Source organism: Hyperolius riggenbachi, chromosome 10, assembly GCF_040937935.1.
Source record: "Hyperolius riggenbachi isolate aHypRig1 chromosome 10, aHypRig1.pri, whole genome shotgun sequence".
Taxonomy (NCBI): domain Eukaryota; kingdom Metazoa; phylum Chordata; class Amphibia; order Anura; family Hyperoliidae; genus Hyperolius; species Hyperolius riggenbachi.
The window spans coordinates 21442617-21456477 of NC_090655.1; positions in this window are offsets into that span (position 1 = coordinate 21442617).

Genomic DNA, 13861 nt, shown 5'->3' on the forward strand with positions numbered 1-13861 from the left:
GGGAGGTGATCAGAGGGGGTCTGGGGGGTTATCTGAGGGTGTGGGCGGGTGTTTGGGTGCCCATAAGGGGCAGATTAGGGTCTGATCTGATGGGTAGTAGTGACAGGTGGTGACGGGGTGAATGATAGGTGATCAGTAGGTGAATACAGGGGAGAATATATGCAAAGCAATGCACTGACGAGTTGATCAGAGGGGGTCTGGGGGGCTATCTGAGGGTGTGGGTGGGTGAATGGGTGCCCGCAAGGGGCAGATTAGGGTCTGATCTGATGGGTAGCAGTGAGAGGTGGTGACGGGATGATTGATGGGTGATTAGAGGGGAGAGCAGATGTAAACAATGCATTTTCGGAGGTGATCTAAGGGTGGGTCTACGGGCAATCTGAGGGTGTGGGCGGGTGATCAGGTGCCCACAAGGGGCAGGTTAGGGTCTGAGCTGATGGGTGACAGGGGTTGGTTGATGGGTGATTGACAGGTGATCAGTGGGTGATTACAGGGGAGAATAGATGTATACAGTACAGGGGGGGGGGGGGGATCAGGAGCCCCCAGGGGGCAGTTTAGGACCTAATCTACAAAATACCATTGACAGATAGTGACAGAGAGTGATTGATGGGTGATTAGGGGGGTGATTGGGTGCAAACAGGGGTCTGGCGGGTGGCCAGAGGGGTCTGAGGGGTGCTGTGGGTGATCAGGGGGCAGGGGGGGCCAGATCAGTGTGCTTGGGTGCAGACAGGGAGGGCTGCAGCCTGCCCTGGTGGTCCCTCGATCACTGGGACCACCAGGGCAGGAGGCAGCCTGTATAATACGCTTTGTATACATTACAAAGCGTATTATATGTTTGCATTGTGGCAGATCAGAAGTTAACAACCCGCCGGCGCTTCTAAACACCTGGCTAGTGGGCGGAGCCTAATGCCAGCGGATGCGCACGCATCTATACACGTGATCCCTGGTAATTCAGTGTCCCAGGACCCGATGCCCATCGGCGTTAGGTGGTCCTGGGCGTGCCTCGTTGCCGCCGCCCATAGGTAGTCGGTGGTCGGCAAGTGGTTAAATTTCGAACCAATTTCTGACTCTGATGCCTATTATAATTTGTATGTAATCAAAAGTAAACCCATTCAGTTATAAAGTTTTTTTATTATTACTATTTAGTATTTATATAGATCCGACACCTTACGCAGAGCTGTACACAGTATATTGTCTTGTCAGTTAAAGAGGAATGTTAACCAAGGAATAAACTCCATTCCAGTCAGTAGCTGATACCCCCCTTTCCCATGAGAAAGCTTTACCTTTTCTCTAATAGATCATCAGGGGAGTCTGTATGGCTGATATTGTGGGGAAACCCCTCCCACAGTGTAATGTCATGACCATGGTCTTGACCGTTTGCTCTCTGAGAACCTCATTGCATTGTGGGAAATAACAGCTTTTTCCAACTGTCAAGCAAGCAGTATTTCACTCTGTGCATAGAGCTCTCAGTAATGAACATTCCGCACAGATCACCTGGCAGAACTAAACACGTCACCACCAGTGATACATTTCAGAATGTTAACCAGGTAGAGGAAAGATTTTACAATGGGCAAACACTGACTAAATCTGTAAATACTATTGTAAACCAATGTTTCTCAAACCTATGCTCGTGACTGCCCAGCGGTGCATGGTTTGCAGGTAGTGTTGGGCGAACAGTGTTCGCCACTGTTCGGGTTCTGCAGAACATCACCCTGTTCGGGTGATGTTCGAGTTCGGCCGAACACCTGATGGTGTTCGGCCAAACTGTTCAGCCATATGGCCGAACTAAGAGCGCATGGCCGAACGTTACCCGAACGTTCGGCTAGCGCTGTGATTGGCCAAACGGGTCACGTGTAGTGTTGGGCGAACATCTAGATGTTCTGGTTCGGGCCGAACATGGCCGCGATGTTCGGGTGTTCGAGCCGAACTCCGAACATAATGGAAGTCAATGGGGACCCGAACTTTCGTGATTTGTAAAGCCTCCTTACATGCTACATACCCCAAATTTACAGGGTATGTGCACATTAGGATTGGGTACAAGAGGAAAAAAAATTAGCAAAAAGAGCTTATAGTTTTTGAGAAAATCGATTTTAAAGTTTCAAAGGGAAAACTGTCTTTTAAATGCGGGAAATGTCTGTTTTCTTTGCACAGGTAACATGCTTTTTTGTCGGCATGCAGTCATAAATGTAATACATATAAGAGGTTCCAGGAAAAGGGACTGGTAACGCTAACCCAGCAGCAGCACACGTGATGGAACAGGAGGAGGGTGGCGCAGGAGGAGAAGGCCACGCTTTGAGACACAACAACCCAGGCCTTGCATGAGGACAAGAAGCATGCGGATAGCAATTTGCATTTTGTCGCCATGCAGTCATAAATGTAATACAGATGAGAGGTTCAATAAACAGAGACCGGAAACGCTAACCCATCACAGATGTTCATTGTTCATGTTACTTGGTTGGGGTCCGGGAGTGTTGCGTAGTCGTTTCCAATCCAGGATTGATTCATTTTAATTTGAGTCAGACGGTCTGCATTTTCTGTGGAGAGGCGGATATGCCGATCTGTGACGATGCCTCCGGCAGCACTGAAACAGTGTTCCGACATAACACTGGCTGCCGGGCAAGCCAGCACCTCTATTGCGTACATTGCCAGTTTGTGCCAGGTGTCTAGCTTCGATACCCAATAGTTGAAGGGTGCAGATGGATTGTTCAACACAGCTATGCCATCTGACATGTAGTCCTTGACCATGTTCTCCAGGTGATCGGTGTTGGAGGTGGATCTGCACGCTTGCTGTTCTGTGTGCTGCTGCATGGGTGTCAGAACATTTTCCCACTCCAAGGACACTGCCGATACCATTCCCTTTTGGGCACTAGCTTCAGCTTGTGTTGTTTGCTGCCCTCCTGGTCGTCCTGAGTTTGCGGAAGTCAGTCTGTCGGCGTACAACTGGCTAGAGGAGGGGGAGGATGTCAATCTCCTCTCTAAAGTCTCCACAAGGGCCTGCTGGTATTCTTCCATTTTGACCTGTCTGACTCTTTCTTCAAGCAGTTTTGGAACATTGTGTTTGTACCGTGGATCCAGAAGGGTATAAACCCAGTAATTGGTGTTGTCCAGAATGCGCACAATGCGTGGGTCGCGTTCAATGCAGTCCTAGACCGCGTTATGCATACAGGACAATCTGATTGGCCGGTGGGATCATGTGAGCGCACCCGGAAGTTCTTTAAAAGGGAAGCGCTGTCTTGCTGGCGTGGAGCTCCTGTCCCACGCTGCCAAGATCTGAAGGGTCCTTGATGATGCATCTCTGATGTGAAACAATTGTTGACCAAGGGGTCTCTATGCTGGGTGCACCTGGATGGGGTGAAGTATTGCCTTTTTGCTGTCAAATCTGTTGGAATGTTGCCTGCAATGCATCATTAAACACAGAGGTGTGCATTTTACTGGTGCCCACGTTTTTCTTTGCCTGTGATGAACAAGATTGAACTGTTGTTTTCTTAAACGTGGAGGCACAGAGAAGTTGCAAGAGCTGTGTTGGTTTCAAGTTATCACCTGTTTCTCCACAAGGCCTCATTGTGTGCACACATCACTGTTTTCATCTTTGAATTTGCTACTATATTTACCTGCTTCCAATGAGTTGTGCACCAATGCAACAGACAACGTCACATGAAGGGTCAGAACCAATGTTGGTGGTTGATGAACCAGATCCTAGTGATACGTTTCAGTCTGAAAGGTCTGACTGGGAAACTTATTTCTCAGATGACAGTAGCGCAACACCCTTGCATAGAGACCTACATACCAGGCGGCTAGAGCATAAACTGTGGAAGAGCTCAGAGAAGGAGGTTCGGTTATTCTGGACCATTGCCTCATTTAAGAGGTATAAGGAGAAGGGTTACACCTCTCGAGGGTTTCGTCATTATAGACCCCCTGCTGAGTACAGTGATGATTCTGCTTTCGTGGAGAAGTGGAAAACCGCTCATCTCACATTTGCTGAAACGTTAATGGGCTTGGCCCTAGAACGCTCAGAACAGGAATACGATAAAGTTTCCAGTGAGCTAGAGGACACGAAAGATCAGTTGTACAAAATTGCAGAAGAGGAAAAAGCTGACCAGATTGTTAATAAGATCGATAAACGTTTGATTCCAGTTCAGAGGGAAGTTAAGGAGAGGAAGCTTAACAAATACCTGAGAGATCAGGAGGACTTTAAAACAGGTTGTGAGTTCGACTGGGTCCAACAGGACTATAAACCAAAGAATTATCCCAAAAAAAGGAAGCCCCGTAAACCTAAATCCAAAAAAGGACATTGGACCTCTGAGTCTGGTTCAGACTCGGAAGGTGAAAAAAGAGGGCCCAAACCCAAAAATATCCCTTTAGAAAAACAAGGAGGGGACGGAGAAAGCCTAGGGGCAGAATGTGCAAGACGAGTGTCGTGGAAGGGGCTACCGCCCCGATAATACAACCTAAGAGTGATGGATCTGGAACTGTACAGGTGCTAAACCTATCTAATGTAGAGCTTCCTAAGGCATGCATTGATGTGTTATCCAAAGGCTTGAATTTCGTGACCACAAGGAACTTTGATTACACACGTTTTGAGATCGATCTTTACAAAAATGTGAGGAAGATGAACATATGTCGTATCTATGGCTCTGGAGAAACGGTGCCTGCCTCCTGTCCAGTTGGGAATCTGGGCTTCTTTCCAAATCCAACTCCGAGAGATGTAATGGCGTTGGCTGATCTGCAGTCGCTGCTGTTGGAGGGTGGGGACCTGGGCGGGGAGGGTGAGGCGGCAGACCTGCGGGCCCGACCTTATCGGGCCTGCAGGTCTGTCGCCCCCTTCCCGCCCATGTCGGGCTCTGCACTTGATATCTTCCAGAAGCAAGTTTTAAGGGACGCTAAAGCCTTGATATATCCTCGGGATAAAAGGAATTTATCTGCTACAGAATGGCAGGCCTTGAAATGGTTGAAGTCCCGCCGTGACTTGACTGTCAAAAAAGCGGACAAGGGGGGGAATATTGTCGTGATGTCCACAGCTAGTTATATCAATGAAGCCATGAGGCAGTTGGGGGACTCCAATACTTACTTAAAGTTAGAGAGGGATCCCACCTATCAGTATCAAAATCAACTGAGGAACCTCCTCAGAAAGGGAGTTCAGGAGGGGTTCCTCAATGCTAAACTGGGAGAAGACTTGTTCTTACCCTATCCTAAGAAACCAGTGATCTATTTCCTGCCCAAGGTCCACAAGTCCCTGGTGGACCCCCCGGGCAGGCCCATTGTCTCTGGAAGGGGCTCAGTTACTGAGCCCCTTTCTAAGTACCTCGACCATGTCCTTAGACCTCTGTTATCTTTTGTGCCATCTTATTTGAAGGACACCACCCATGTCCTGCAAATGGTACAACAGTTGGAGTGGAGGAAGGGTGACTGCCTTGCCACCATTGATGTGGTGAACCTGTACAACAGGATACCGCAGAAAATGGGGGTTGAGGCAGTCCTCGAACACTTACATGACTGTGGTTGGAAAACTGACGCAGAAAGTCGGTTTCTGGGTGATTGCCTTTCGTTTGTCTTAGATCACAATGCCTTCAGATTTGAGGGGAGGTGGTATAAACAGATAGCTGGTACAGCAATGGGAACAGCGGTAGCTCCAACTTTCGCTAATCTGTTTCTGGTGAAATGGGAAGCAGAGTATATCTATGGGGAAAGAAATCCCTATAGATGTGATCTGAGGACATGGTCGAGGTATGTGGACGATGTGCTTGTCATTTGGGCGTCCACCAGGGACAGGTTCGACCGTTTTATGCAGTACCTGGATGATAATGTGTTGAATATGCGGTTCACAGGTGAATGGGGAGGTGATCGGGTCGCTTTCCTTGATTTAACACTGGAGGTACAGGGGGATACCCTAATAACTAAGGGGTATAGGAAGAGCACAGCGACAAATTCGGTGCTACAGAACGACAGTTATTACCCCCCCCCCATGTTAAATCAGCCATCCCTTATGGCCAATTTTTGAGGTTAAAAAGAAATACTAATGAACAGGATTTTGAATTACAGTCAGGTGAGATGTACCAGAGATTTTTAGAGCGAGGTTACGAGGCTGCCATCCTTGATAGGGCTCTGGAGAGAGTAAGAGAGCAGGATAGGAACCAGTTGCTGGAGGGGGCGGAAGACCAGAAATCCCCAGAAGTGAGAGCAAAAGACAAGGATAACTTCATCTTTGTGTTTGATTACACACCTATGTCAAGAAAAATTAAGGAAATTATTTCCAAAAATTGGTCCATCTTAGAACGTGACACAGGATTAGGAGATAAGGTGCTTAAGGCACCTACTATAGCTTACAGAAAGGGGTTTACCCTGGGTTCTGTGGTTACTCAAAGCGAGCAGATTCAACAGCATCAGGACAATTGGCTAAACAATCGAAGAATTATGGGTAGTTTCCCTTGTGGTTTTTGTCCCACTTGTAGCCATATGCTGAGAGCATCTAACGTGAGGTTAGGACATTTGGACGTCCAGATCAAACACTTTATTACATGTAGAACCGCATTTGTCGTTTATGTGCTCTTCTGTCCCTGTCTTCGATATAATATCGGTGAAACCACGCGTCCTATGCGTGAAAGACTTGTGGAACACATCAGGTCTATAAGAAAAGGTGAAGGAGGAGTACCTAGGCTGGTCGAGCATTTTAGTGTAGCGCACGACAGCAACCCTTCACTGTTGAGGATGGTGGGTTTGGTGCATGTCCAGAGTCCCAAAAGGGGAGGGGACCGTGAGAAAATATTGTTGCAGCGAGAAGCTTACCTAATCTCTAAAACCGAGGCCATGGGTCCGTTAGGTTTCAATGATAAAAATGACCTTACTGTGTTCCTTGAAAGGTAGATAAAAAATTACATAGGTTTTTCTTGCTCCTAATGTAAATATTAGATATGCATTTATAAATTTGCTGTAAGGGAATATTTGAGGGAGGGTCTTTGTATGGGAGGGGCTATTTAAGTGGGAGGGTAAAGCGAATGGTCGAGCTAATTCCAATATGGATCTCCTTGATATACTTCCTTCTTGGGCTGAATCTGTGGCGTTGCTTTTCTTGTTTCATTACACTTGGTGACCTTTTCTCACCTTTCGCTAATGGTTTCTGTAATTACTTATATGTATGAGCTACCGTGCCTCTTATCCTGAGTATTCTTCCAGGTTGTGTGCACAGGCCGCCAGGCCATTGCTCCCCCTGGTTAGTCAGTAACCCTGTACTAATTAGCAAAAAGTTTTTTGCTAGGGATTGGTAGCATGATGTATCCCACGCGGATGAATGGACGCATGGTATGCGACATTCAGCCGTGGGAGGCAGCCAACCCATATATGCCGCATCCGCATGCGTATTTTTGTACGCATGCGGCCGCGTCATGCGTACAGGACAATCTGATTGGCCGGTGGGATCATGTGAGCGCACCCGGAAGTTCTTTAAAAGGGAAGCGCTGTCTTGCTGGCGTGGAGCTCCTGTCCCACGCTGCCAAGATCTGAAGGGTCCTTGATGATGCATCTCTGATGTGAAACAATTGTTGACCAAGGGGTCTCTATGCTGGGTGCACCTGGATGGGGTGAAGTATTGCCTTTTTGCTGTCAAATCTGTTGGAATGTTGCCTGCAATGCATCATTAAACACAGAGGTGTGCATTTTACTGGTGCCCACGTTTTTCTTTGCCTGTGATGAACTAGGCCGAAGAGGTCATAGCCTAGGGTCACAAAAACCTGTTTATTTGGGCAATTTCAATGGTGGCGAGTCTGACGTACATAAATCGCAGCAATGGCCGTTAGCAACGTCTGAATCTCACGAAATGTCTCATGCAGGTAGAAGACATATTGTTAGACTTGGGCTCCAAAGATGGGGTCCCTACATCTCTGCAAACCAGAGTTACAGGGGTCCAAAATTGGTAAAATCCCCCATAGGCTTTCATTGCCTCCCTATTTCACTTTCCAAAATCTCACATCTTTTCAAAGGGCAATTGCTCAGCAGTGGCAAATTTTGTAGCATTGTAGGGACCCTTAGGGGGAACATGACTGGTGAGTTTCGGGCCCCTAGGCCGAAGAGGTCATAGCCTAGGGTCACAAAAACCTGTTTATTTGGGCAATTTCAATGGTGGCGAGTCTGACGTACGTAAATCACAGCAATGGCCGTTAGCAAGTCTGAATCTCACGAAATGTCTCATGCAGGTAGAAGACATATTGTTAGACTTGGATTCCAAAGATGGGGTCTCTACATCTCTGCAAACCAGAGTTACAGGGCTCCAAAATTGGTAAAATCCCCCATAGGCTTTCATTGGGCCTACTATTTACCGTTCCAAAATCTCACACCATTTCAAAGGGTAATGGCTCAGCAGTGGCAAAACTCACCAGTCATGATCCCCCTAAGAGTCCCTACAATGCTAGAAAATTTGCCACTGCTGAGCAATTGCCCTTTGAAAAGATGTGAGATTTTGGAAAGTGAAATAGGGAGGCAATGAAAGCCTATGGGGGATTTTACCAATTTTGGACCCCTGTAACTTTGGTTTGCAGAGATGTAGGGACCCCATCTTTGGAATCCAAGTCTAACAATATGTCTTCTACCTGCATGAGACATTTCGTGAAATTCAGACGTTGCTAACGGCCATGGCTGAGATTTATGTACGTCAGCATCACTACCATTGAAATTGCCCAAATAAACAGGTTTTTGTGACCCTAGGCTATGACCTCTTCGGCCTAGGACTGCATTGAACGCGACCCACGCATTGTGCGCATTCTGGACAACACCAATTACTGGGTTTATACCCTTCTGGATCCACGGTACAAACACAATGTTCCAAAACTGCTTGAAGAAAGAGTCAGACAGGTCAAAATGGAAGAATACCAGCAGGCCCTTGTGGAGACTTTAGAGAGGAGATTGACATCCTCCCCCTCCTCTAGCCAGTTGTACGCCGACAGACTGACTTCCGCAAACCCAGGACGACCAGGAGGGCAGCAAACAACACAAGCTGAAGCTAGTGCCCAAAAGGGAATGGTATCGGCAGTGTCCTTGGAGTGGGAAAATTTTCTGACACTCATGCAGCAGCACACAGAACAGCAAGCGTGCAGATCCACCTCCAACACCGATCGCCTGGAGAAGATGGTCAAGGATTACATGTCAGATGGCATAGCTGTGTTGAACAATCCATCTGCACCCTTCAACTATTGGGTATCGAAGCTAGACACCTGGCACAAACTGGCAATGTACGCAATAGAGGTGCTGGCTTGCCCGACAGCCAGCGTTATGTCGGAACGCTGTTTCAGTGCTGCCGGAGGCATCGTCACAGATCGGCGTATCCGCCTCTCCACAGAAAATGCAGACCGTCTGACTCAAATTAAAATGAATCAATCCTGGATTGGAAACGACTACGCAACACTCCCGGACCCCAACCAAGTAACATGAACAATGAACATCTGTGATGGGTTAGCGTTTCCGGTCCCTGTTTATTGAACCTCTCATCTGTATTACATTTATGACTGCATGGCGACAAAATGCAAATTGCTATCCGCACGCTTCTTGTCCTCATGCAAGGCCTGGGTTGTTGTGTCTCAAAGCGTGGCCTTCTCCTCCTGCGCCACCCTCCTCCTGTTCCATCACGTGTGCTGCTGCTGGGTTAGCGTTACCAGTCCCTTTTCCTGGAACCTCTTATATGTATTATATTTATGACTGCATGGCGACAAAAAGCATGTTACCTGTGCAAAGAAAAAAGACATTTCCCGCATTTAAAAGACAGTTTTCCCTTTGAAACTTTAAAATCGATTTTCTCAAAAACTATAAGCTTTTTGCTAAATTTTTTTTCCTCTTGTACCCACTCCCAATGTGCACATACCCTGTAAATTTGGGGTATGTAGCATGTAAGGAGGCTTTACAAAGCACGAAAGTTCGGGTCCCCATTGACTTCCATTTTGTTCGGAGTTCGGCGCGAACACCCGAACATCTAGGTGTTCGCCCAACACTATTTGCAGGCAACCTTGCTTATGCACAGGGGGGGTAGTTAGTGTCTCAGCTAGGTGGATTCCATGTAGCTGAGACACTAATTACCCACCATTGCATAAGTGAGGTTGCCTGCAAACCATGCACTTTTGGGGAGTCACAAGGAAAGGTTTGAGAAACTCGCAATAAGCAATTTTGTTATTTTCACTACAATTCCTATTTAACTGTCCCTCAGAGGGGCTCACAATTGAAAGCCTACCAGAGCCCCATGTCTATATTGTGTAGTCTGTATGTTGTTGGGATATGGGAGGAAACTGGCGTGCCCTGAGGAAACCCATATAGACACAGGAAGAACATACAAACTCTGTCCTTTGTTATAAGGTTACTGAATGGCCAATAAGATGCAAATAATTCATAGATGTAGTATTATGCAACATTCTGTTAGTTCATTTAAATGGCATATATTTGCATAATTCTGCATAATCGCAGTTTTATTTGCATCTCATTAACCACTGACACCTCTATAGCCTTTCATTTGTGAGGGTTGTATATTATCTGGAGTATTCACACTGGCAGGGATGACCCACCTTGTATGGTAGGAAATGTATATTTACCATTTATTTCCTGTATGTATGTGTAATTGGAGGAGGTTGGACATGCTGTGGATAAAGAAATCTGAGTTGAGAGTTTTGCTTGTCCGAAGCCCTGCATAGTAGTGTGCTGATGGGTGCATTACTCATGTTTTACCACTAGGAGTCTCCAGAGCTCTCATCTCTCTCCTGGCTCAGTGCAGTGATAGTAGTCCTGCTTTGTCTTGCAGGGTGGATGTTGGAGTTACTGTTGGAAATTATATAGGATAAATCCTCCTTGCCTGATTTCTTCCACCTGGCCTTCAAATTCCTCCTTATTTCTAAGGTAAGTCAGACAAACCCTGGCCTGGGAAAGCTCTCTGAAGGCCGGTGACACTGATATAGACTGTAGAGTATTGTACCATGTCAGCCATCCGTAAAAGCAAGAAGATTCGAATCAGGATGGTGCTATTTACAGTGCTGCCCATGATTATTCATATTCGAGAAAAATGTTGACTTAAAGTTACTTTTATGCAACCAGCAAGTAATTTTTTTCACGGGAAATACATGTCTCCCAAAGGACAAGACTATGTACAAGAGGCATTATTGTGTGTGTGTGTGGGGGGGGGGGGGGGGGGATAGAATCTCAGCTTTTATTTACAGTTGAGCAAAAAGTGTCCAGTCCAAAATTATTCATACCCTTCTCAATAATCAATAGAAAAACCTCCATTGGCTATTATAGCGATCAAACACTTCCTAAAATTGCAGACCAGCTTTTCGCATGTCTCCACAGGTATTTTTGCCCATTCATCTTTAGCAATAAGCTCTAAATCATTCAAGTTGGAGGGTCTTCTTGCCATCACCCTAATCTTTAGCTCCCTCCACAGATTCTCAATTAGATTCAAGTCAAGACTGTGGCTGGCCCACTTCAAAACGTTAATGTTGTTGTCTGCTAACCATCTCTTTACCACTTTTGCTCTTTTGCTGTGTGTTTTGGGTCATTGCCATGCTGCCATGTCCATTGGTGCCCAAGGCCAAGTTTCTACGCAGACTGCCTGATGATGTTGAGAATCCTCATGTATTGTTTTTTTTTTTTTTTTTTTCATGGTGCCATTTACATGATTAGGTTCCCTGGTCCATTGGCTGAAAAAACACCCCAAAGCATTAGGTTCCCACCACCATGTTTGACAGTGGGTATGGTGTTCTTAGGGTTGAAGTATTCTCTTTTGTTACGCCAAATGAAGGAGGCATCATTATGACCAAACATTTGAATTTTTGTTTCGTCTGACCTCTGTCCAGATGAGCATTTGCAAAGGCCAAGTGAGATTTTGTGTGCCTTATCTGGAGAAGTGGTGTCCTCCTTGGTCTGCATCTGTGGAACCCAGCAGTGTGCAGTGTCCGTTGCATTGTCTGCCTTGAGACATTGCCACCAGAAGTGCCCAGATTCACCAGGATGGCTTTGGTGGTGATCCTGGCAGTGCTGGTCGTAATGGAGAAAGCTACGGATCATTACGCTATTACGCATTACGAAATTACGCTTACGGCATAGACATTCAATTTCGGTACATGTCTGTAATTACGCATAGCACTTACGCAATTACGCGTAAGTATACTGTAATTCAGGTTATTACGTTATAGGCTTACGCGTAAAATCCTACTAGCAATTAATGCGTAAGGTCATGCTGCCAAGCGGAAAAGTTGACGCATGGATCAATGTTAGGTAGCCGCCGACTTTAAGGGTTAATAGCAAAGCCCCCTTAAGTGCTAAGAGCCTCAAATTTGGAGAATATATTAAGGAGATCAGAAGGAATAAGAGGAATTTTTTTTTTTTTTTTTTAAAAAGACCTTATAGTTTTTGAGAAAATCGATGTTAAAGTTTCAAAGGAAAAATATATACATTTAAAAACCTGCCGACTTTAACGGTTAATAGCAAAGCCTGCTTAAAATTTAGGAACACCAAATTCACAGGGTATATTAAGGGGATCAGTGGGAATAAGAGGAAAACATTTTTTTTTCAAAAAGACCTTATAGTTTTTGAGAAAATCGATTTTTAAGTTTCAAGGGCAAAAATGTCTTTTAAATGCGGAAAATGTCAGTTTTTTTGCACAGGTAACAATAGTGTTTTATTTTCATAGATTCCCCCAAGTGGGAAGAGTTTTACTTACTTCCTTCTGAGTGTGGGAAATATAAAAAAAAAACGACGTGGGGTCCCCCCTCCCAGACCTCTTTAACCCCTTGTCCCCCATGCAGACTGGGATAGCCAGAATGCGGAGCACCGGCCGCGTGGGGCTCCGCACCCTGACTATACCAGCCCGCATGGTCCATGGATTGGGGGGTCTCGGAAGGGGAGGGGCAGCCAAGCTTTCCCCTCCCCCTCCGAGCCCTTGTCCAATCCAAGGACAAGGGGCTCTTCTCCACCTCCGATGGGCGGTGGAGGTGGAGGCCGCGATTTCCTGGGGAGGGGTTCATGGTGGCATCTGGGAGTCCCCTTTAAAAAGGGGTCCCCCAGATGCCCACCCCCCTCCCAGGAGAAAATGAGTATAGAGGTACTTGTACCCCTTACCCATTTCCTTTAAGAGTTAAAAGTAAATAAACACACAAACACATAGAAAAAGTATTTTAATTCAACAAAAAACATAACCACGAAAAAAGTCCTTTAATATTCTTAATTAACCATTAATACTTACCTGTCCCTTTAAAAGCCAGTTCCCACGCAATATCCTCGGAAATATACTAATCAGTTACAATGTAACAAAGTTATTACAATGTAACAATTTTGTTACTTTGTAACACCACCGCACCCGACGTCACTCGCCGCTCACCCGCCGGCCGCCGCATACACGCTAGTCCCCGCCGGCTCCCGCCGTCCACTCCGCCCACACCTGTCACCCATATACATGCTGGCACCCATGGGTGCCAGCATGTATATAGGTGACATGTGGTAGAGGCGGGGAGGGCAGCGGAGCCGGCGGGGACTTAGCGTCCCTTCACCCGACAGAGCTCTGAGCTATATTAGCTCGGAGCTCTCGAAAGCATCTTTGTATTTGGGCTCCAAGGAGCCCCATTGGTCCTTAGCAGACCAATGGGGTTCCTTCAAATCAGAATTTTTTCCTCTTATTCCTTCTGATCTCCTTAATATATTCTCCAAATTTGAGGTTCTTAGCACTTAAGGGGGCTTTGCTATTAACCCTTAAAGTCGGCGGCTTTTTTATATTATACGGGAGCGCAATATTACGCGATTACGGCAGACTGTGTAATTTCAATGGGAGTTTACTGTCTTACGCGTAATTTGTTACGCGTAAAACGTAACCCCACGGTCTCCGCGTAATTAATTACGCGTAATACCG